General features: G+C 36.3%; 1 protein-coding gene and 1 long non-coding RNA gene across 6 annotated transcripts in view; both read left to right on the forward strand.

The window, feature by feature from the left end:
* Positions 1 to 26,197, forward strand: part of ANKS1B (ankyrin repeat and sterile alpha motif domain containing 1B) — a 442,225-nt gene that overhangs the window by 291,321 nt on the left and 124,707 nt on the right. The window lies entirely within an intron of this gene.
* Positions 970 to 23,576, forward strand: LOC130150340 (uncharacterized). Its single transcript, XR_008822208.1, has 3 exons — positions 970 to 1,121; positions 20,105 to 20,309; positions 21,181 to 23,576. It is a non-coding gene; the product is annotated as an uncharacterized LOC130150340 (long non-coding RNA).

The raw sequence follows: 26,197 nt of genomic DNA on the forward strand, positions 1-26,197 counted from the left end.
ATAGGAATGAAACATTACATCTCAGTAACATATTTTCAGACATTGCAACTGCAAACCTGCAGTTCCTGTTCCTTTTCCTCTCTACCTCAGAGCCTAAGCTAGATTTCAGATCACTGAAAAGAATTAAGAGTGCTTGGAGCCACCATCCTTTCTAATCTCCCAGAGATACTGCTGACTGATAAAAATGCCCATAGCTCTGCCGGTAGTTGCTTTCTAAATGGCTCCAACAATTCTGATAATCAGAAGAACTTTCAAGACCATGAGTCTGCATTAGCAATCAGCTGTGGGATCTCAAGTTATTGGGTAGTGGTAAAAATAACTTCTATAGTTGTTGAGTTTAGAAAAATCTCTGTATGACCTTCTTTGTTCACTCTTTCCAAACATTCAGGAGCATATTACTAGTGTACTTGATTAAGAAAGTACTTGAAGTTAATTATGTGAACAAATACTTTTAAAACAGCCATGCACATGTGTGTATGTATGTATTTACATATAAATGTGTATAATTGAACATAAAGAATTCACCAAGCTAAGTGATGGATTATCACATTTCTAATGCAAATGCCACTTCTGTAGAGACAACCGTGTTGATGTACTTGTGCAAAACTAGAAGCCTTGTATTTCACAGTTTCTAGGTAACATAAAATGCTTGAGAATGTTTCTGATATCCTGCAAAAACAAATGTGCCGGTTGTACTGAGGAACAGATATTTCTAGCCTTTGAATTTTTTATGGGAATTTTTAAAATTCTCTGCCAGGCAGACTGAACTTTGGGTCTTCTCCCTCATTAGTAAAGTAGTAGTCTATATATAAGATACATTAAGACATTTAAGTAAATCTTGTGTACTACTGTATGGGGGGGGTGGTGTTACATAACTACACGTTTTGAAATGCTTATTGCACAACCTTGACTGGTGTGAGGAAATATGAAAGAAACTTTCAATATCAAATTCTTTGGCTCTTCTGTTTACAAAACTACCCTAATTAATATAAATAATAGGACCAAATATTAAACATTTTTTGACAACAGGATCTTATAAGTTTCTGTATTTCAAATCAAATACTCTGAAGATGGGTCTGGAACTGAATAGCTTTCATCACGATGCATTATTTCTTCATGAGGTAAGACGTATATGGATTTGCTCAGTTGCTTCTACATTAGAACGATGCTGCAAATTACATTAATGTGTCAGCTGCTACAGTTGTAAATACAAAGGATAACTCTCTAAATGACTCTATTTCCCTTTGAAATGGGATCAGTAGGTTCATTGCATGTACAGGAAAAGTTATGTGATATGCAAATAGCAAATTTTTTCCTTTCACAATAGTTGCATAGATTTCATCCAGGGCACCCACAAAGGTCTCAAAAGGGTTTCAATAATGCACATCTTTGTTTCATTTGCAAGAATTAAATTTTTACCTGTTGCAATCATACAGTAAATTTGTTCCATTGGATCTTGCATTTGAAAATTATTCTTTTTTCAGTCAGATTCTTTATGTTTTAAATACTGGTAGCAGCTCCATCAGTCAGTTCCTAAAAGAATGTGGATGTAACTGATCATTTAGAAACTGTTATGTTGTCATATTGCAGTGGCTGTTTCTAGAATTCTCATTCCTCAACAAATACATGTGCTAGTATTGTAACTTTATAACATGTTTAACTTTTAGGTACAGTTTCTGTCTGTAACATTTTGCATAGGTGGTAATCACATAGCCTTTGAGTGATTTGATGTGCAAAGTTCCATCTTTTCCTTATGGTAATGGAAAATACTTTTTAAATGCATCATCCTCTTTCCTCTATACTGTTACTTAAAAAAGATCAGGACACACCATAAACCATGGCGACTTCTTCAAACCATCCACTCTGCCTCTTACCACTCCCACCTTGGATCGTGACAGTGCTCAGACTAAGGAGAAGTGGGAGGAAAAACATTTCTTTTAGTTAAAATACAGTACTGTATTCAGTTTACAATACAACATGGTAAAGAAAGAAAGAGAAAACATTTGCACTGTGAACATTCTCAAAGCATGTATTTTTTGGTAGCATAATGATCCTTTTGTAATCCATCTGGTGTCATTTTGCACTAGAGTTTATTTAAATAGAAGACATTATATAAGTACTTTGAAATAATTTCCCTAATTATGTATTTATATTTCCTTCTGTTATGGAAATAATAAAAAAAGAGTGTTTTCTGATGAAAAAGTGATAGTAAAATAACCGTGTTTGATGAGTAAATCTAGCCATTGAAATTTGCCGATTTTTGTCAGTTTCCCATTTCCTTCCTTTATTTTTAAATGTAAGGATTTTAGTAATATCAAAATGGTATTATTTATCACTTTTACCTCTTTTCTGAAGTAAATCTTTGCTCTTATGTTAGAATTCTTAAAAACAGAGCCTTTTTCCCTTTCTTTTTCTCTTTTTTCTTTCCTTCTGCCCCACGCTCTCTCTTCAAAACAAATTATAATCAGGTAGTGATTGGCAGCAATTTTTAGCACCAATAATCAAAGCTGAGCAGTTTTAGCACCTATTGTGTTCCACCTGCAGGATCATTTTCTTGTCCTATAACACACTAGGTAGCACAAATGATTGATTTAATAAAAAAATTATCTTGCATTATAAAGCAGCCTATTCTGCCTAGTGCTGGGGAGGGTACTGTCTCTGAAGTATCCTAACAAAACCACTCTCCATTCATGCAGCAAATAAATTGCCTTATCATCTGATTTTCTGTCTAAAATCTTAGTAATCTATAAGAAGGTTCATATTTCAAGTTTCAGAATGTGTTCTCCTTTCCAGGGAGTACAGCAGAAGCAGCCCAATGCAAGACTTTTATTTCCTTTAAAAAAGCTAGGAAATAACCTCTCCTCCCAGCCCACAAGTTCTCTGCAAAAACAGGTGAAATAAATAGTCACTAAATATTTTGTTGTCCTAGGCAACAACTTGTTCTGCCTTCAGTAGCTTAGAAAAGCCCTAGACAAAGAGTTGTATTCTACCAGCTTAACATTTTCAGTGCTGGTGAGCCAGCAAGAAAATTGGATTTCTGTTTTAAAATAATGTCCCTTTACAGATCCTTTAATCTGAGATTAATTTAAAAATTTTATGTACATCCTATTTTGAATGTGGAGTCCCAAACGTGCAGTCTTAGGATAGCATCCTTCATTACAGTAATAATTGTAGATTATAGTAAAAAGTAGTTCCTCTAAAATAATTTCATTATGATTTAATTTTTCTTTTCTAGACAGTATTTGTGCTAGTTTTGCTGAAATAAATTGCTTGTTTTGAATGCCTGCATTTGCTGCCCCCAAAACCTACCTCACATAGTTCTATTTTATGGCTTTTTAAAACAGATTATGTCAATTGAAGGTCAGTGAAAAATACCTGAAGTTCATGGTAGATAAGAACAAAGAGGAACACAGTGATGTTAATGTTGTAAAGCAATACTTTGAAGAAATTTGCAGTGATAAAAATCATAAAGAAGTATCCTCTGTTTGTGAAGAAATAAAGCTGCAGAATTTATTACATAATGTTATCAAGGACTGCAGTACTATTTTGATTCTTTTAAAAGAATACTGTGTTTTTCAACTCACTCTCCCGTTCAACAGTGTGCAAGGCAGAAATCATTCCTCTTTAAAATGTTTTAAATCTTATTTTTTTTTACGTCTGTGTACTCGTTGCTTTATAGGACATTGTAAGGAGTTGGTATTTCCAATAAAAATCCCCAAGAGTGTATCAGTTCTTGACTAGCATAATTTCTCTTCTGTTCGCGGCCGGGTTTAGTAGTTAAAGGTATAGAGGACTGAATGGCAGTCATTTTAGCTATAAGGTTGTTGAAGATCAGAAACATCTTCCCTGTACATCAGATTTTGTAACATTCTCAGGTGTAAAAGCAAGTGCAGTGCTGTGCTATATAGACCTATCAGAGTGATTAGTGTGCCAGAAATAGGACAGCAGCATTATCACAGGTCTTCTGCTTGATTCTTCTTTCTCACATTGTTCAGAGCTAGCTTGGACATTTGCTGCATTTGTATTGTACAGATGCAGTCCTGGATGTCAAAAAAGAGTGAAAAAAGGCATAATGAGATTATTAATAGAAGTAAGGTCAGAATTTTTGCACACAATGAAAATGAGGGGAAGTAAACAGTTATAAAAGGTTCTGTTGCAGCCTACAGCTAATAGAGGTTGAGTCCTTCAAGTCGTCTTCAAGGATTTTGTCCTTCATTTTTAACTTTCAAAGGAATAAGGTTTCAGTCACTTTTCATAAAGGGCAATTCAAAATTCTAATAGCTAGTGGTGCCGAACAACCTTTCATATCCAGTCTGTGTTATTTCAAAATTATATAACATTATCTCCAGTTACCAATTTTCTACAGATGTAAATAACATATTGGCGGCCCCAGTGTTTACACCGCTGAAACAGTTCTTGACAGATATTTGTGATCCCTTTCATAATGATCAAGTCATTGCAAGGTTATCTACATTTAACTCCTGATTTATATTCCTACCTCAGTTTGTACTTTTTCTTATTCATTACTTATTTTAAAGACTGTTCTTCATATCATGTAGAGATCTTAAAAACGCGGTATTCATCCAAAAGTAGTATGTTGTATGTAATTTGAAAAATAATTTGAGAAAATGCAGTTAAAGAGGTTTTTATGTGCAATGATGTTCAAAATGGTATTCAGATGATGAATTGCAATATAGCTGTCGCAAACCTGTTACTCTGTTAACAGAAAATGAGAGATCTTTCTAGATTTATGGAGTTCAAAACAGAAAGTCAGTTTCAAAAACTATTACAGTGTTTTATCTGTGTTTTTTCATTGATGAATCAAGCATCTGATTCAGATGCACTTATGACAGAAGCTACTGAAAAAATATAGTTAGACCTTACTTATACTTTTGTTCAAGTACTGAAAGCCTGACCAGAACCTGTCTGAGCCAGAGTCAGGTTACATGAACATACTAATCAGGAAAGGACATACATCAGTTTTCCAAATAGCAATTTTTATCATTCTAGAGGAGTCAGCCCAAGCTCCTGGCCATCGTCATTTTCTCAGGCTCTAGGCTCCATGCTACCATTTAAAGCAAGAAAATCAATAATCATAATAATGTGTAGTTGCAGAGGAGCTAATGACTGTCTGGCAGTCTCTATCATTAAAAGTTTTCTCATCATCCCCTCTTCCACGTGCATGATCTGCTTGGAGATGGAAAACACAGTCATAAGGTCTTCCTTTAAAACACTTTACATCTCCAGTAAGCCACAAAGAAATACATATGCACTCACATGCACACATAAAGCAAAAGAACAAGAATTATGCAGAGCTAAGTATTTTAAAGCATTTGTGTTCCCACATGCAATATGGTTCTACTGTGTTTTCAGTGAACATAACCAAACACAAGGTAGTTTGTGTTTTCTGTCTTATGAGTTAGATTTATGTAAGATTTATGTAAGCAATAGATAAACATCAAAGCCATAGCTGAGGAGGATGGATGGCAAAACACTGGGCTAGTTCATAAATTTACATTTTTAAAGAGTAGTGATAGATCTACACTTTAGAAGCTGAGCAGCAATTTGCAAGCAGAAATAATTCTTCTTACCTGGTTTCAATAGCAAAGTATACAGTAGCACCAGTATGTGACATTCACCAAAAAAAAATTAATTATCTTGGATTATCTAGTCTGATCTGTGAACAATTTTTTTTTGTTGTTAATTTGTGGCTCCCTGGGAAGCAGAAGCATATTATGTGACTTAATGTGTGAGAAAAAAAATATTACAGCAGTTTAATATGCCTCTAAGCATATGGAGTTGTTGGCTTTGGAAATTCACTAGAACTGAAGCATGGAAAACAGGCACTGAGAACTGAAGAGAGTTAGAAGTAAATGAGGGAGTAATATGTAAGGATGAGATGGCAAGAGTGGGAAAAAAACTGCCATTAGATGCTAATGGATTTAGCAAGACATAATGAAGTAACGTACACAGAACATATAAGTAACATATAAACCAGAAAAATATTAAGTCCTTTATGTCTGTCTAAAATGTAAAGAAATTACTACATAGCTATAGAAAGAGTTGCAAATATTCAAAAGTATTTTCACAATTGGGTTTTCTATGTTTTCCTTTAGTCTTGAAATGAACTTGCTGGCTCTTAGTGGCAGGGAGTCATCTTTATGGAGTGATAGAGACCTCCTATAACACTCTCTAAAATATGATCTAAAATTATAGTTTATCTCAGTATTTTGACTACTGTTATTAATAAACAATTACAGGATATCAAAATTATAATTTACAGAAAATACGAAAGATGACCACATATATATTATAAAAGAAATAAAACACTGGATAGTATTTCAGGTAAGAAGATTTGTGTCAAGAATACCTTGATGTGAGAAAGAGTTTAAAAAAGATTCTTTGAAGATGTTTCATTTAAGCTAAGGTTCAGGGCAAAACATTTTCCTGGGGATTTTGGTATAATGTACTTCAGCTTTTCACCATAAGATTTCTAATGGTCTCTGGAATTCAGATAAGGAAAAGAAGCAAACTGGCTGCTATCTTCTCTGCATTTCCCCGGGGGTTTAATACAGATTATTCCAATGTGTCAAGGATAAAACCCCTTCACTGTTTTGCAGGAGACACCGTTAAGCAAAATGGATGAGATTTTGTGTTTATTGCTGACAATTGTTTATATTTCCACAAGCAATGGCATTTTAGCATTCCATGGTTTTGTTCTCATACAGGTTTTTTTTCTGTGTAAGTATACAATGAGCTACTGTATTTTTCTTCTCAGAATCAAAGAAGATATTGCTTATAATTTAGTACAGACCCATTAATAGGGAAGTGAAGAATTTTATTTGGTCCTGGAATTCACTTACTTTGTATAACTGTGCATGTAGCAATTATCAAGACAGTAAATGTACTCAGAGGGTCTGGAATATAAATCTGATGGGGAAATGTCAAGGTAAGTTTAAATGAGTAAGAGAGTCAGAAGTGTGTTTACTAATACTGCAAAAATGTGCCATCAGAATCAAAACGGACATAATTCTGAGTATCTGAAGTCTTGTACTTGGATTCAATCTTTGTCTTGAAAGTAGCAATTTTTAAAAAAAAAAATTAATACCTTTCCCAATTATCTGTCAGAGTGAGTGTAGGATGATGCAGTAAAGGAGATATCTGTCTAACAAATCATTTAAATGAATTGTAAAAGAGATTAGTATTACTGATAATACCTATAGTCAGTTTTTACGTGCAACTAGTAAAATAATAATAAGAATGTAGTATGCTTTATTTTTCTCAGAAGCTAGCTGACACTTGGCTTTGGAAAATACTATGTGGAATCAATTCTTATTGTTCATTTCTTCTGTTTCATCCTTTCTATCTCAAGGGCAGTTTTCATGAAAATGCTTCAGAGCTCTGTTTGCTCTCACTGTGAGTTTCCCACCTGAGTTCCTAATCCTGTTTAGCTAACGTACTGAAAGTAAGTTGTCATGGTCCATAAAGAACAAACACTGGTCAGCGCAATGTGCATTCTGGGGCGTATCTGGAGGCTTTGTACCTTTGGTGCTTTCACCAAAGCAGTCTTGCAAGCAGCTGAGAACTTGGTTTGGCAGTACGTATGTCGGTGTGCATGTGTGCATGTGTGCCTGTAAAGTTCTGGAGGAGTTCTGTATCTCCTCATAAAACTTACTTTATTTACTTGTATTTTAGTAACCCAGCATGCTTATTCAGTCCATTGTTTGTCATGAGGCTCTTGAGGATGTTTTACATGTGTGGACTGAAGTGACTGTTGCCATAAGGTGCAGTGAAGTGTTTACATACATAAAGCTGTATACATAGTAATATAAAAAAAGAAGCATTACACAATTATTTAATAGGTTGATATGATTTAATATATACATATCCAATCTGCTTCATGTGTTATGTTTAACTTGCTTGTGTCATTCCTCCTCTGGCTTTTATTATTTAAGACTTTTCCTTTGCCAGCCTTCGTATGGTACTACAGCACAAGCAAAAAAAAAAAACCGCAAGAGCAATTATATTCTCACAGTGGTTTGACCCAATCAGTTTCTCTCTTCCCATGAACAAACAGAAGGAACTTCAGTTATATTTTTCAGTATTTTAGAGTGCATCATCTAACCAACCATTCCCAAAATGCTTAAAGTTTCTGAAAAGGGTTTTAAAGAGCATCTTTACTAAATTATGCCAAAAAAAGAGCCATGTTGGGCAAAATTCATAACTGTGTCTTTCACCTATGCATTAGATTAATTAGTCGTTTTACATATTCCACTCATTAAGTGGATGGAAGTGTAGTAGTGTAGTGCATTTTTGGAAGAGCCTATGCTTTTCATATATATGTGTTAATTTTTAAGTTCCTTGCAATGATTGGTGTTACAGTACTCAATCATGGATATACTGGAAACTTCTCAGATTATGTTCTTTACGCTAAAACAAATTGGCTTAAGAAACAGACACTGTTTTTCGTAACAGTATCACAGTTCTGAAAAGAAAATTTTGAAATAAATTTTTCAAAATTTTAAAATTCAAATTATAAAAAAAGTCACATTTAAAAATTAAAGTATACAAATGTATAATCTTGAAAATATATTTCCTATAGCTAGATGATCACTTGAAATTTTAGAATTTGAAAAAAGTCATTAGTGTTTTCTTTGACCTGTATTGAACATGCTAGGTCATATTCTACTTTAGTGAAAGATGGACCTAGGAAGGGATAAAATTTCTGTTGCTGGTTTTATCAGTGAAGTTCATATTTATGACTCAGACATAGTCATAGGAGATACATGCTTAGTTTTTTGCTATAATCATTGAAGATATGCAGTCATTTCTTTGATATGATTCATGTCGTCCTGAAGTAAATGCTTAAATTGCACCAAATGAGTCATGCCTTAAAGGTGCTTATTTCTTTCTGCTAAATTAAAAGGAGCCTTATGTGAGTACTGAGGTCTATTGTGGATATTTTATATTCCGTAAGATGAATATCACTCTAAATCTGGACATGGCTTCATACATGAGAAAACGCAATAGAAATTATTGACTAAAAATGTGATACCCAGGAAAAATAATAAGCTATAGTCAGGGGAAAAGTACAGTCCCAGTATTGAAACTTCTGAGATTAAACTTTTTATGCATAGAAATCTGTTTCTCAGTTGTGGAAACATACTGGAAAGTCTTGGTATACTCGGAGAAATTTATTGTAGTACACCATCATATACCAACACATTTTATCATTACCAACCACTCGATGTACCAGACTGCTAAATACTACCTACTCCTTATGAACATCATGTATCATACATCTGGATTTTTTTCAGTCCTGCAACTATATCCTTCATTTACTTCTGTGGCATTTGTACCATGACTTCTGTGGCATTTGTATCACAAAACAGAACAACTTTTACCATATCCTTTTAAACCCACACTCTTAGCTATATATTGAAAACACAGCCAAAGTAAATAAATTATTTTTTTCTGAGATTTTTGTAAAAAAGTCTAGAATAATCCCATATGAAACAGATTTTCAGGTGCTCTTTTTAAATTCCTTTGTTCTATCCAGGGCTTGTGTTTCTTATTCAAGCACAGTAAGTCCCATTCAAATAGCACCAACCCTGATTTTCTAACAGCTGTGCTCTTTACAGCTATGCCTACAGATTTGAACCTGTGTGCATTTTCTAAGGATAAGTTTCATGTGAGATGATATTTTGTAAACTTCATTGCAAGATAATAAAAATTAATTCTCTCTTTGGCAGTTAAACCAAGAACATGATGAAAATATAGCTCTTTATATCTCCCAGGTTCAACTAATATATCTGCTTTACATTTGAAACCTAGAAAGCTCTTACATTTTTCTAGTGTTTTCTTAGAAAATGTGTATGTATATGGCAAAGAAGGAATGAAATTTGACAATGCTTTCCTACTCACGGAAAACAGAGGAGCCATACATGCAGAATCACCAACTCCTGCCCATATTGTTGAGATTAGTTTGGAATACAAAAAAGTTTGAATATGATTCTACAGTTATAAAAAGACATGTTGTCAAAACATATTTCAAATTGTCCTTGATATTTCTGTGCATCATTTTTGTACAGTTTTGGACATATCACAAGAAGGATACTAAGATGTGCTTCTAGGAACTGAGAGAAGAAAAAACAAAAAGCTCACCAGACAGTTGAGAAAGCCAATTTAGAAGATACCAATAAAAGGATTGAATAATGTTACCAATACGGCTATGGAGTACTGGAGGAACATGACGGAACTTTATAGGTTTGAAGTGCAAAAACAGAAGGGTGTCAGAGTAATGTATTCAAATGTTAAAAAAACCAAGATTACATTAAAAAGACACTTTTAAATGAATTAAAGGGAAAAAAATTGTGACATATGAAAAGATAGAAAAATGTCTATCAGCATAAGCAGTGTAAACATCATCCTTTGATTCATTTAAAGCAGATGAAAAACAGTGTACAATAGAGTAATATCCCTGCATGACAGGAGGACAAGTCAGAAACCTAGTAGGAGTCCCCCCAGCCCTAACTGCCGTGATTCAGTGGCGATACCACATATTAACTTTCCTGTAAAACAGTATATATTGCTTACGGCTTAAAGATGGCATTTTAGAGTCATTGTAATAAATGAAAATTCCACTAGGTGGTTCTGGTGCTCTTCTAGCAAGGATCGAGAATGTTAGTGCACAGCAATTCTATGTTCTTTTTTTTTTGCATTTTTTCTTCTTTTGTTTTCCTAACTATTCTGATTATGTCAGAATACAAACATTTAGTTATATTCTGAATGGTGGTATTAATAACATAGTTCTTGATGGAGGATAAAAAACCCTTGGTCAAATAAGACCAAGGTAAGAGACTTTAATATGACTTTAATATTGTGTAATTCCTTTGGTAGTTAGTATTTATCAGTTAAACTGCTAGAGCGATGTTTTACTTTAGCCTTCGAAATTAACTTACTGAACTTGTGAACTTGAACTGTAATCACAATGGACTTGTAATTAGGGTGGGTTTTTTTATATAAGGCATCATCAATCTAGTAGAATTATAAATGAGTAAGTTTATGGCATGTAAAACATGGTTATCATCTAAGGTGGTGTGTCACAACAGAAAATGAACAACTGTGCAGTCATGGGAACTTTTTTTGTATAGGCTGTTGCTTAAGGTAGGATATTAATTTAATCACATCTCTGCTCTAGAGCTCTGCTATGGCCCAGTGCAGCCACTCACATTTTTATTAAAATCAGCTTATATTTATCACCTTTTCCCTTTGCAATTTCTCTGTTTCACAGATACCAACTACTCTTTCTCTCAGCTGGCCTGAGATATGCAACTCGAATATGCAGCTTGCATATTCTTAGTTTCTATTCATCTTTAAAGGCTGCTCTTGCTACTTTAGACCTAGAAAAAGGCCTTTGTGGTCAAATGCCTGTATCTCCCAAATGTGTCAATCTGGTCTGGTAAAAGGTGTTATTCATTACTACAGATCTTGCCCTTTTGAGTAGGTTTAGACTGTGGTGCTGGTTCTACAAAACAGGGGGTGTGGGGGGGGGTGGGGGTGTTATTAAAAAAGAGCATGAGAAGTTTTTCAGTCTTTTTTTCCATTTCTGGTGTCACATGTTATTTTTGCTACCGTGTTATTAATGCTAGGTAACTACTCCAAATATTTCCACAAACGGACTACAGAACTCATTTGCTTCAGCTGTGTTTGCATTTTTCCTAATACACTAATGAATGAGTTTCATAGGAGCGTTCATGGGAGAAATTGACAGTATATTATGGAGAATATGACAGAAAATAAAACAGAACAGGTATCATAAATTCCAAGTCTGCCCACCAGAAAAACAATTCTAATAATGTTTTTTAAACTACCTTAGTATATGTGCTCACATGTAGGCTTGTATGCAGCACATATAAGCCTATGGACAATAGCCCTGCTGAGCCATTAGAAATCATTGACCCACAGCTCCACAATACTACACAAACTCCCATCAGACCAGAAATGAGAGCTTATATCATGCACTACAGACAATTATAATTAATCTGCCATTGTTTTTCCAATTTAAATGTTTAGTGCTCAAAAATAAGTCTTTTTAAAAAACCCTAGATCAAATTTCACAAAAAGTGGGAAGCAAGAGGCAAGAACGTTTCATAAATTCTTCCATTTCTTCTGCCCTTTCTAGTTCTTGAACTTACTTTTTGGAAGAGAAGGCCAGGTTGGATGGAGCTTTGAGCAACCTAGTCTAGTGGAACGTGTCCCTGCCCATGGCAGAGGAGTTGGAACTAGATGGTTTTTAAGGTCCCTTTCAACCCAAACCATTCTATGATTCTTTGATTTTACAGTTTCTATAATACAATCACTGCTAATTTGTGCTTGGGCCACACTTATCTGAGCTCATGTTTGTGCTGGTTTGTATCTAGGGTTTAATCGCACTCCTTCAAGTAACATGATCATCATCAACGGAACTTATGGATACTTTCTACAGGTGAAGTTTTTATTTCTTTAACCCACTGTTAAGAAAGCTTGTAAAATCAGGCTGTGCATTTGCTATTAAAGTTGCAGAACATCTACTCATCAGCTGTATTCATCTGATGCCATGCCACACAATGTATGCGGAGAACTTAAAGTGGATTGGTACCCTACTTTACCAGAATAACCTTCTTTCTTCTTTTCATGGTAGGTGTAGAATGGGATCTACTTCAGTTATTGAAGACTAGAACTAGAGGTATTTCCTTGTACACAAGGACCTCCAAAGACTGCAACAGCAAACACATCCAAAAAACATTCATCAAGAAGAGTAAACCAGTTTGAAAAGCGTTATGACATGTTTAAAAATGCTCTGATTTGTCTGGCAGGCATAGAAAGCTCCATCTTTCTATATAAAGGAAGAAGGTACCTTAGCAAAATGTTTATCAGAATAAGTGGTACACTTTTGCTAAAACTCATACTCATTCTTTCATCTTGTCATAGACAACCATCCATATCAGAAGTATGGTAAAGGTATGATGTAAATATTTTTAAAGCTCTGGAAAGCTCATCTAAAAATGCCACGCAAATAGAAGAACAAATGTGTGATGAATTGTGATTGGTTTAAACACCCTTGTGACCTCTGTTACTCTAGACAGACATAAGACGACTTAGAACTAGATACTACAACACAGAAATGTGTATATGGAGAGAAATTAATTCTTTTTGGAACCAAGCGTTTAATGTAATGTAATTAAGCACTGAATAGCCAGTTCTGGGTGCAGGAATGTGTGGATTTGCGACATTTATTTCTGCCAGAATTTGTTAGTGAAGCTGGAACAGATGTGCCTTTGAAATACCAAAAAAACCCCTACTCAGTCTTCATGATTAAACCCCAGAATCTCATGAGTTAACAACTAGTGGAAGTTTACTTTTCAAATGTTTTGAATACTGTTGCTTGACATACCCAGGGGCTATCATTGTAACCAATCCAAAGGCTTTTGTGGGTGTGAAGAACTAGCAAGGAGCATTCTCTTTTTTTTTTTTTTTTTTCCCAAGCAGTACAATAGGTGAAGCAACACTACTATGCTTCAGTTCTGCCCACAAGCCCTACCTTAAACAAAGAAATAGTACATACTTTTAGAATGTCATTATTCATGGTCAATGAAATTTACATGTTATGTGAAAACAAAATAATTTTCTGCCAAATCTGGACATTTCAAGCTTGTCTTATTCCTCAAGATAAAGAAACAGAGGTGAGTTATGTTGGCACGAATAACTTTTTCATATGGTTCATAAACGGTATTACCAGAATTGATCTCAAAATCAGAAGCCTTAAAGTACATTTCTTTCTCTTGGTATTTCAAAAGAATTTTTCTATTATATCTTAAACAATGTTTGTCATTATGCACTTTATTTCTAGAGTAACCTCTTATGGTATATTGTTTCTCAGGAGAACACATCAAATGGGACAGGTCAGCCTGGCAGATTTAGAATTGTCTTGTTAGTTCTTTACACACCAAGACACCTTAGCACAGCACTAGATTCAGAAAACTTTCAAGAATGGTTTTGACTAGAATTCCAATTTCACACATGTTTTGCAAAGGCATTATTGTATGCATTTCCATCGGGAGCACCCAGGGTATTACCTCTTAAATTCCACATAAGCTTCTGTTACTCCTGGTGGGTTTGTACTAGCTGTAATAACCAGCAAGTAACTGACATAGCCTCTCTGGCTTATGGTACATTACCAAATTAATTGTGACTTCAGGGCAATGAATTCCCCAGCTATGTCCATATTAGTAAATCAATCAGCGTCCAAAAAGTGTGTCCAGACACTAGAGCACACATTCAGAAGGACCCAAGTACCCTTTTGATGTGTACCAACTAGAATTGTTCCCAGTTCCCAGACATGGTTCTGGAGCTAGGATGTTTTAGAGGCCACTCCCACAGCAATGCAGCCCCTCAGCTTTGCAGAGTCAGAATTTACTAACACCAGTGCAGCCCATTTCATACAATTTCATCTTGATATAAAGGAACATTCCTGGACATATTTAATTTATTGCTATGCCTGTAGATCCACACATCAGTCTCAGAGGGTATCTCAACCCTGACAAGGGTGTGAACTTATATGGATGCTGTCAGCCTGAAAATTATATTTTTCAAATATATATATATATATTTTTTTTTTTTTAGAATATTGTCCTTTTTTGGTTAATTTGACTGTAATTTTGGTTTTTATGCTATCTCATTTTTAACAGTTTGCTAAATGTTCTTAGACCACCATAAAGAGGCTGGAAACTTCCTAACACAAAGGAGGTATTTAAAAACAATTACCAGTAATTTAGTAGGAAAGGTCAACAATGGTATGTGAACAACTACACTTTTCCACTACACAGTCTTCTCAAGCCTAGTTCTTAGAATATTTTTTGTGAAGAACTGCTTGAAAAAAATGAAGATGCTTTTTTGCTTCTTCCTCTATTTTTCCACTCATTGCATTGTGTCCTAGTATTCCAGAAAAGGCAGGAACATTTGTTTCTTCAGCATGATTTTTACCCTGATATAAGGTATATACATTCCTTAAACCACCTTAAAAATCTCCTGTGCTATCTGCAGTGACAAACGTGTATATTTAACTCCCAGTCCTTTTTGTCTCATTAATAGCAAAACTCATCTTGATTACTGTCTTGCCATAACAACACTTCATATGAAATTCTAAAGACTTGGATCTCAACAGGGAGTTTTAATTAGTGCCAAAAGTACTCCATTTCTGTCTTTCTCACAATACTGTCATACAAGCAGCAGATGAAAGGTTTAAACTTTAATGTGTACTCTAGCCTACCCCTTTGATTTGTGCTGTAAATACTATTTGGCAGCCTGCTCTTATTACTGTGTTTTACTTTATTATTATACATAACTAAAAAATTACTTTAAAAGTTGATACAAAGTATGGGCAAGAATGACCTAGATATTTGCTGTGATATACATCTTCCATTATCGTCTTGTTTCTTTCCAACATTTTTGCTCTTTTTTTGGCAAGTTCACATTCTACGATATCTAGGTTTTTGGATTGCTTTCTAAATTTGACATCAACTGTAAATTAAAGCCTGCTACTTCTTCCATTGCTCACTCTGTAGACATTACTATATTAATATTGTAAACTCCTCAGAGCAGGGATCACCTCATTGTCTGTGCAGTGCTTAGCACAGTGACTTCCTGACTCATGATGAGGGTTTCTGTCCACTCTAGCAGAAGAAAAATTAGCTATGTCTGTATTTTATTGTGGGTGATTTACATTTTATTTCCATTTGGTCAGGTAAAAAGCAAGGAAGCCAGACTCTCCCTGCTGTCCCGCATCAACAGGGGGGCTCTGATTATCCGCACAGCAGTGCACAGATGTGATTTCAGGGGTCTCACACATCCTGGCTTACCTGGTGGAAGCTGGTTTATCCTTTAGAACTAAATAGTTTAATCCCAAGTTTTACCCAGGGGTATACCTGTTAAAATCCATCGTATCACAGGTGTGTGTGTTGCTGTCAGTAACTGCGCTACCCAGGTATGGCAGCACAGGCTGCGGTCACATCTGGGTAACTGTTTAGTTGGTGCTTACATACGTCTCAGCCCGTGAGTGACTTCCATCAGGAATCTTTTGCCAGTCTCATGGTATGGCAGGTATGGCACAGGGAATCCTGGCACCGCGCTGGCTGTGCCACGGCGCTTCAGCCACCAGCTGTGCCTCACGGGTGGGCAGCAGGGTGCTATGCAGGCAGCACCCCCCTTATCGCCACCGCAGCGCCTTTCCCTGCTACTGGCAGCGCCTCAGCTGGGAGTGACACAACTTTTCTGTAAGATGCTGAAGGAAGTTTAAAATCGTAGCAAAGCCAAACTAAGCTGACGTGTAATGCATGCCACAGAGATCCATAGACTGTTTCAGGGAGTCACTTTGCAGAAGATTTAAAGCAGTGTCTTACCATTTCTGATGCAAAGGAAATAATGGATCTTGATAATAGATAAACAACAAGATTTAGCAAGAGTCCAGAAGTGTGGGGTCCCAAAGGCCGGGGGCTCACTGGGACCAGGGTGCCAGGGGCTCCCCAGGGTAGGGCCTGGAGCCCAGGTGCATCCCACCACCACAGCCAGGGGCAGGGCAGCGGGCGGGGGGGGGGGGGGCAGGGCAGCCCCAGCCCCAGGCACCAGGCACCTCCCTGGGGACAGGAGAAGGCCGAGGGTAGATTGGCGTGTTGGCCCATGGGTGGGTGTCAGGATCAGGCACAGTGGGAGGACAGAGGTCAGACGTGGCCTCAGGATGGTTGTGCAGGGCCTCACTACAGCAGTGTCGGGGGGCCTCCATGAGCCCCTGACACCAGAGGGGACGTGCTGTGAGCCCTTGTCAAATGTGTGGAGATAACTGAATGCCACAGGACAGTGGCATGGTGCATAGGGACTCCTTTTCTTGCTCCAGTTATTAAAATCTTCTAGAACGTAATAACCTTGCTGCTTACATAGTTTAGAATATATCAATAATTTTATTTAGTGTTTCCAGATGGTTTAGATCTTTTGACAGGTTCCTGTATTTAGATGCAGCGGTCTACTTGCTTATGTCCTTTCTGACAACATCTGGGTATAACAGGATCACTTTACTGAGGATCACTGGTGCATAGATACAGCAGGTTACCTTTTTCTATTGATTCTTTATGGTATAGGTAATGATACAGGAACATTTCAAGTGTTTCTACTCAGAGTAATTTCTAGGATATCTGACTTCTACTTGTCTTCTTTGTGTGTGACAGTTTAAGTCTTTTAACAGAGTTGTATATGAAGCATGGTGATTTGGTTCTTGTTTGTTTAGTCTACACTTCTGTAAATTAATTTCAAACTTAGTCATAGGTTTCTAGATATTAAGTTGATCAGACTATGCTTGCTGGTAGAAAGCTGACACTTTCCACAAAATATTACGTCCTTACCATTTTGTTATTTTTCAGTTTCAAGTATGAGAAAATAAACTATGTCAGATGAAATCTTGTGTTTGTTGTTAACAAAGCAAGATATTTGTTAGTTATCGTAATATTTAAGTTCATGAAAATGTAGATAGATGATTTGGTAATTTTAATCTTTGATATCCTTGCTACTTTGTAGGCACTCTCCAAAGTTGGTGGAGGGAAACAGGTACCTCCCGTGACTAATTATACTATGCTAAACTGGTGGTTTATTTTGAGATGGTGCTTTTGGCCTCTACTGTTCAAAGGCTACCATATGATGGGGAATAAAAATTGCACTAATATCCAGATTCTGTGTTACTGAGCTTTGTCCTGATGAAAAATTACCTCTTTGCCTCTGGTATTGATCTCTTTTGCAGTGGTTGGGGATGAGAGCAATGTTTGCATCATAGCAGTGACCAAGTGTTGAGTAATATGCCAGAAAAGTTCTGAGCTTTGTGAGTAATCAAACCTGAGGGGTGTGGAGATCCTCTGGGCTGATTTGGAGGGGAGGGCAGGAAGCATTTTAGAATGTTTCTGATCATGCCTATAATCAGCTTGAAGTGATCCAGGAGCCTCTTGTAATCAAGTTTCTACTACATTACATGCATCATATATGTTGAAGAAAGGAATGTTCTTACCCACTAACAGAAGCAAGCAACAGCCAGAGAAGTCAGAATCTATGCTTTTGGAGGCTGAGTTTCCAAGGGTTTTGATTCAAGGGGTAATTCAGAGGGCAGGAATTTTCTTCTAAAATGATTTGAAAACAGCTTATCTTATTTCTGAAGGAAAATACTTTCACTCAGGAAAAGGTCGTGTATACTGAAGTTGTGGAGAAGTTTCTGAATTTGAAAATTGATACATACTCCAAAAAATGTTGTACCATTTGATATTTCTGCAACTTTCATGCTGACAGTATATAAAAAGTTTGTGGAAATCCTCTGGTCAACACTTCTTGCTATTAAGTAGTATTTACAACTTTGAAGCTTGAATATTTTTCCTTCCTATTTTCAGCTCCCTGAAGAACATTGACACACTAGCAGAGTATATGATCTTTTTAAGGATTTAAGGAAAGCAGTTAAGTCCTGTGTGTGATAAAATAGTATATAGCAATTAGAAAGCCATCAAGGCCATTCTCAGCTGATGGACTTAGACTGGGTAAGGTAGGTACAGGTAAGGTTAGAGATTATTTAAAGGAAGATTTTTGAGAAGGCTAGTCATACAGAGGCTGAGTTAGACTGCTAACTAAACATGGTTAGGGACTCTTCTGGTGGGCTTTGAAATTAAGTGGCATGAGCTGACTGTTCAGCAAAAATCTCATTCTTACCCCCCCAAAAAACCAAGTAATCATGTCTTAACTAGCTAGTGAGAATGGTGCCTGGAGCAGGCTGTCCTGTGAACTATGCCTCAGAGAGTGCTAATTGGCCATCCCAGGAAGAAGTCTACCAGTTAATTAAGGTGGATGATCAGCAGTGTGGTGCCTGGGCTCACTCCCTGGCTCTGCTCCACTGAGCAGTTTAGCCATAAACAGAAGTATCCTTTCTGGAGTGAGCAGCTTTTCTCTGCAGGCTTCAGGCTCACTAATGGGCATTGCTGATTGATCCAAAGGCAAGTTGTGATTTAGTCTCATTCAGTGGGTTGTTTGTCTGCTTGTCTTGCTTTGCTTTGTAACACAAATTGATGGGGCCCCTCTGTTGGAGCATTGGCAGAACCTGGTACCTGACATGGCAGGTAAAAGACCAGCTTACCTCACTCTCTTTCATCCAGTCTTACTGCATTTCTGTTACTAGGTAAAGACAACTTCTGAGCAACCTAGCCAAGTAATCTGGTTCTGTGTGTACAGAAAAATTCCCTGGCACAAAGTCACAAGTCCCATCATACTGGAAGAAAAAAAAAAAAAAAAGTAAATTAAATCTTTGAATATGTATACAGCAGCTTATCAAATCCAGATCTCTGATCTTCTTCTCTTGGGTGCAATGGGTGAATTAGATTTCCAGCAGTCTGTATTTGTTTTTATGAGAACTATAATTCTTACTTTCCCTGCTGCACAAAAAGGATTATTTCCCCAGAAGAGCTTAGAGAAAAACACCAGGCAAATATAAAGCTGTAGTCCCAGACCTTAGCTTTTGTTCAGACTTTGCCCCACTTCACTTTTCTGTGCTATAGTACTAGTTCCAGGACAATATGACTCTTCCGGCATCTGGATGGTTTACAGCAACAGGTCCTTCCAGAGCCAGGAGGAGGCAAATGCTTACCTCTTGAGGCTTAATGATTTCATTCTAATTAATTAGCTGAGTTTTGCAACCTGTATTATCAGTATTTGTAGATAAGATTGTTTCCTTTTTACCAAAAGGCCTATTTACATGTCAGTAATGACTATATAAGCCAGTTTTACTAAAATCCTCAACCAACCAACCAGAAGATGCACTGGCTCTCTTGCATCCTGGCGGAACATTAGGAAACACAAATTCTCATTTTGATTATTCCAAGCATTCATCAGGTATCACTCAGAAGTTGGTCACAGCAACAACCGATGGGACTGAATACTAAGCCCTGTCTTTCCAAGTTTGGAAAAAAAACCCTAATCTCTGTGGTAGGATGATACATCTGCTTTTTCCTAAATGATTTGGAATAGATTGTGAAGTTTTTTGCATTTGCAGAGCCTACTATGTTATTGAACAGCACCAAAGAACAATCTCCTGTATAATGAGGGGAGGGCAGGTATTACAAAAAGCATTCAAAAGGTGATCAAGAGAAAGAGCACACCTGTTCTGGAAGGGAAAGCACCTCTCTGGACCTGCAGGAGAGCTTACTATAAGAAGTGAAACAGAGAGCTATCGAAAAAAAATGAAGCCACCAGACAAGGTATTTTGCTTTTTAATGTCACAGCTCTTACGGTGTGTGGTTTTTGTGGGAATAGATGCTATATTTTATAACTTCAGCAGACAGAATCCAGGACAAGATATATTGGTTCATTAATGTCTCTACCAGTCACCCACATAAGTCAATTACGATATCCTTGATAGAACATTTCATTGTTTTAAATTTCACTTTAAGAAGCTGCTGGTTTTTTTAATATGCAGTTCTGGTGTAAGAAGTATGCTGGCCCCCAAAATGAAAATTGAATCACATTGTTACTGTGAAAGATACATGCCTTGCAGAATGTGGTTATTCCAGAGAAGAAACAGAAAACATTAAATCCATTTACTAGAAAGTAACTAGCCTACTTAATTATTTGTGGCCTATCTACTATTTACTATTAATGAATTTACCAACATGTTTAGATGATGGCACTGGAATAGCTGCATATCCAGTTTTCAGTCTGTAATTGCTTAGTTGGCTGCTTGACGTTATTAAGATTTTTTCACTGTGCTGGTTTAGTAAGTTTGACTCTTGTTAACTGAATTTACAAATACTGAAAACTAAAGCTCGCAAGGCCAAGAGGTCGTCCACATCTTTTGTGACTGATACTAACCAGTGCAAACAGGACCTTCTGGATTAGGACTGAGTGTGCAGGTTTGCAGTATCTGGTGCTGTACTCTGATTTGGTCATCTAAAAAGGAGTATTTCCCTAGAGGTGATTTATCAGTATTAAGGTTGAGGTCCTCAGAGGGTCTAAATTAGTGTTGCTTCACTGCCAACTTATCTTTCACATATCACATATATAAAACTTGATGAGAAATGGAGTACACAATATCACCGCTAACCCCCTCATACCTTTCTTTTTTTTTTCAAGATGTTGCAGTTGAGAGTGAGAAGACATTCCCTATGGTCATACAACACAAAGAGGCCAGAGGAGATGTCAGCTGCATAGCAATTGAACTTTTGGAAGAACAGAAGGCTGAGGGACCATGTCTTCCTCCTTTTATACAAGGAATCATGAAGATAGCCTGAATTGTGAAAGCTCAGGAGAATAAGGAAGGGGAAGAGAGTAAGCAAGAATAGGATGTGAACCCCTTTGACTTTCCATAAAGATTGCATGTTCAGCATATCAAAACAGTACTGAAAAAAAAAAGAGGATCAATAACAACAAAAAGAAATATTGCAGAAGAAAGTAAGATAGAGAAAATAATCTCCTAGGAATTTTTTTTTTTAAAGAATGAAGACACTTAGCAAAATACTTAGCCAAGTTGTCAATTTTCTTGGATTGTCAATATCCCTGATCACGTGTGTTGTACATCAGATCTGAATTAGCAGAGAAGCAGAACACTTCTGTCCCCTGTAAAAGTGGTAGGAAAAAAGAAAAAGCAAAGGTGGAAAAAGATTTTCTTTAAAACCAAAGTGCCTGTTTTCCAGCATAATATGGAAAAATAACATGCATAACAGTCCTTCCTTCTACAATGTGTGATGTTCCATGAGTATCATGGTTCAGCTTTTTGAGACTAAAAAGCTCTGAGAACCTTCTGGAGGAATCTGTACCCTCCAGAAGGCAAAGTCCTCCAAACTCCTGTAACATTTCCTTAGTGGCTTCTCTCATTAGAAACAAAAATACAACCAACAAACTTCTTTCTTTCCTGCTCTCACATGAACATAGGTGCCTGTGTTTTAAGTCATTCAGGTTGCTGTTAATATATCTAGATTTTTGCTCTTTAGAGAATGGTATCCATGTTTGTCTCCACACTGTGCTTTTCTGTCGGCATGCCAGTCTGAAGCAGCATATGCCTGCCTGTTTACCATGCATTCAGCATAGTGTGGCTGGTCTTTCTTCGGGGAATAAAAGTAAATCTTTCAAGACATCCTGAACTTTCAGTTCTTGGTAATCTTACGCACCTATGACTTTAGGAGAGGTAAGCACAGACATACTCTTTTTGTCTGAGTTATGTCAGGACCATAACAAAACATGAAGAGGGAATCACAGTTAGTGAGCAAAGACTAGTTTTACTTTGAAACCATTTCTTTGTTTCCATAGGCTGCTTGCCCTTCATGTTATCCTTCTATCTTATCTTGGAGAAGTAAGGGTGAATGAGGAGAAGTAACCTATTGGCAAATTTTCATGTTATTATTTATGTCCATTGGTGAATCATGAAACTGAATTACAGGACAGCCCTGAATTACAGACATAATCAGTTTTCACATTTGACAACATCCATTTTAATAATTTAGCTCATTAATGAGTGCCATCTTTGCAGTGCATTGCAGTGCTCTCTCTGTCTCTCTCTCTTTCTCTTTATGTTTTACTCTACAAAGTAAAAATCTGCCTGTGTGAGATACCTGATACTGTCTCCTTTCTTCCTGCATTACTGTCTCTCTCAGGCCATCCTCAGAGTGATCTACTTGAATTATGGCTGTGAATTTAAAAATTGCAAGTGCTGAAGTAAAGATTACTCAAAGAAATTGTTTTTAATGACTACTAATGCAGTTGTTCTACCTTGAATTTAATGTAATTTGTGTTTTGTAGACTTGAGGGAGAGCAGTCTCCTTACAGTTTCATGGGTAGAGAGAGAAAATATTCAAAAGCCCTACTGTGGGCCATCATCCCCAAAGTTCAAACTGCGGTCCTGGCTCTCATAACAACTTTCCTCTTTCCTCTGGAGCAAATCTTAAATACATTTCTTCTGGGGGAATTCGCAGCTCTTTCTCAAAGCACTATCACATTAGCCATTTGTTATTGATTAGATGCAGAAATATTAGCACATCTCCAATTTAAAGGCTGCTTTTCTCACTCAGGTTTCTTTCTGTCTCTAGTGACTACCCAGCGTCAGGAAACAGTCTTAGTGGAGGTTAAGTGTTCCATGCCCAGACTACTTCACTGATTGTAGGTCTAAAGCCATACTGTTGGGTTGTTGGAGCATATCTGCTTGGGCTTGTGTTATGATTTAAGGCTTCATGCTAAATTAACAGTTTTAAAAGTTACAAGTAATTTTTCTGCACATTGATTCAACAAAGTAAGCTTTTCTTTTGATGCTTCATGATCTGTTTTCATAGAGGTGTGTGACCCTATTGTTTATCCAAATATATAGTGCATATTGATTATATGCAAATAATCACTTTGTCTTTTTTTTTTTAACAAGAAATTACCAGAAAGCTAAAGCAAAAACATTCTTACAATAAAGTACGTTAATGGCACAAAGTTAATTTTCTTCTGTTTGTATTGTAAGTTCATCCAGCATGCTTCCAGAAGTTGTAACAATGCTGAGCTCTTAAAAAAAAAAAAAAAAATAAAAATGGAAGACACTGTAAAAATGACTGATTGTATTCTGTCATACCTAAAAATATATGTAAATAATATAATTGTGAGGAAGGGTCTGAATGTGGCTACTGTGAGTGATACTATTCTTTCTTTAAAATATTTTTACTCTTGGTTCATAAGCTTGGTATCTGATATTGGTGATGACTAGAAGTTTCATATAATTCATGGTGAATAATGGATTTAATTAGGTTTAGCTCTGTTTCTGCATGTGATTTTGTCATGAACATCTTATAATTTTCTCAAATGTATTCAGGAGATAATTTCTCTGAGTAAGTTTTAGTGTATATATTGTTCACAACTGCAAATATTTGAAATTCAACATCTAAGATGTTTAAAGAGCTTTGATTGGATGTATGAGTCATGCAGTATTTTTCTGTTCCAGGACTGGTTAAAAGAAACTTATACTTTTTTATGACTAGTCAAATTTACAAGTTCAAAATTTGCTGTGTTCTTATTCTTTAATATTAATTTCTAAAGGTCCTTTTCTGTGAACTATTCTATTTGACTCCTTTGCCTGAATAGGTACACAGAATTTCCCTCAAAATGAGTCCAAACACAGCCATGGTAAAGGCAACATTATTCCAAGTAAATATTTCTGGGAATTCTACTCAGGTAGATATGTCTCTCGTCAACTGGCCATTTCACATGTGCTTTGACATACTTTGTTTGAAGTGATTTTATGACTGCAGTATTTAGGCCTTGAAAACTGGAGGGAGGGAGGAAGGTAGAAAAGATCATTTGCAATTCTTAGGTATTTTGTGCTGTGGTTAAGGGAAGGCATTTAGTGGTCCTTAGTGTCAGAGTTCATATAATCAACTCTGAATACTAGTTCAAAATGGCTCAATGCAACTATATACTCATTTTTTTCTACTCACAGTTGCCCACTCTGATACAACTAGAGGAAATAGCCCTTGAACTGATACTTGATTCTAGAATAGGCTTAAGAGGTATATGTGTTTCTCTTACTCTTAAGTTCTGTAACTAAATCGAAAGTGTATTTCTGACATATGAGTAATTATATGTAGTGATTAAAATTCAAAGCTCTGAGCCACTAATACCCTAAGGCAGCTGTTCTATTTTGCTGATACATCATGCTGAATTAAGCTGGTCACTTTTGGCCTGCTCACCTAATTCATAGTCCCTAATGGAATGAAATACTTTATTACATTTTGGTTGACCATCCCTTTACCTCTAATAATTTGTGGAAGAGATAAAAACAAACAAAATCTATTGATTACATAGTCCACAGCTGTGTGGTGGTCAGTATAATTTAAAAAGAAAGTTATGCATTCATTATTATAGATTCATACCCCTGACATCATTAGAGTCACATCCAGAATGGCATTTAATGTCATGTACACCTGTAATTAAATTTATAAAGATGACTTCAGTGAGACTAATTCAAAATTCCAAATATGCCTAAATTCTTTCTTGACTTGAAATATATAAGAATTGAAAATAGTCGTGATATCCACTATGGCTCTTCCTGCTATGTGGTAACTAAAACAAGCATATACTAGTCTAACCAGAGGAAATTACCTATTTTACAGCAAGCTTTTAAGTGTTTCAAAGAGTTCATTCAACCCAATCCAACGTTCTGTAAGTTTGATACATCAGAACCATTTATTCATACATCTTAATTGCCAGCGATCTTAAAGACTGTTTTCAAATAGCATTTCAGGGCTACTATCCGCAGAACAATTCATAAAGTGGTGTCTTAAGTAATATCAGTCGGGTTTACTGAAGTTGGTGTATTTTAACCTCCATTTTCATTTACTTCTATAGTCTCAGGTAGAAATTAACACTGTGTTTCCAAAACATATAGCAAATACCACTTTCAGTCATATATTCTCATTTCAAAGTAACTGTTAGCTTTCTGAAGAGTTACTCTGGAACTGCAGAAAGGTAAGAGAGGGCAGAGTACGGCTAGAGCTTCCACAAACTACTATCCCTCTCTTATCTGTATATCTTAGTTGCCTGGTTTTTATTTCAAGTAGTTAACAGATGCTCCTTCTGGCAACCTTACACAAAACTATGAAGCTGTTCCTAGTAGATAAATTATTGTCTTGAATATGCAGTAGATACAATTAAATTTGTGTTATTTTTCCAGAGCTATTCCACCACTTAGAACAGGTAATGCTCTGACAACAAACACTATCTTTAGAACCAGATGATCTTTTATAATTTGCCCTTTGTAGAGATGTGCTTAAAATCAGCAACACTAGCAACCAAAAAGAGTAATTATACCTTTCTCCTTCTCTAACTATGTCAATTCATTTAACAAAATAAACACAAGGATATCCCTTATGTTTTATGATGGCTTGTTCTTCTGCCTTTTTTTCACGCAGAGGGACAACCATACCTTACATAGGATCCCAGCAGGAAAAACCCTAGAAATTACCGGAAGCCCTGCCATCTGTTGGAGCATAGCAGAATGGGAGCTCTCATATATATAGGAGGTTTGGGTCCATCACCTCTTCTGCACTTTCTGTAAAGAACAGAAGATAACACACAGCCCTCCATTTGAATTTTGGGTAAGCCTCTTTAACATAATTCTTATACA

Source organism: Falco biarmicus, chromosome 5 (assembly GCF_023638135.1).
Source record: "Falco biarmicus isolate bFalBia1 chromosome 5, bFalBia1.pri, whole genome shotgun sequence".
Taxonomy (NCBI): Eukaryota; Metazoa; Chordata; class Aves; order Falconiformes; family Falconidae; genus Falco; species Falco biarmicus.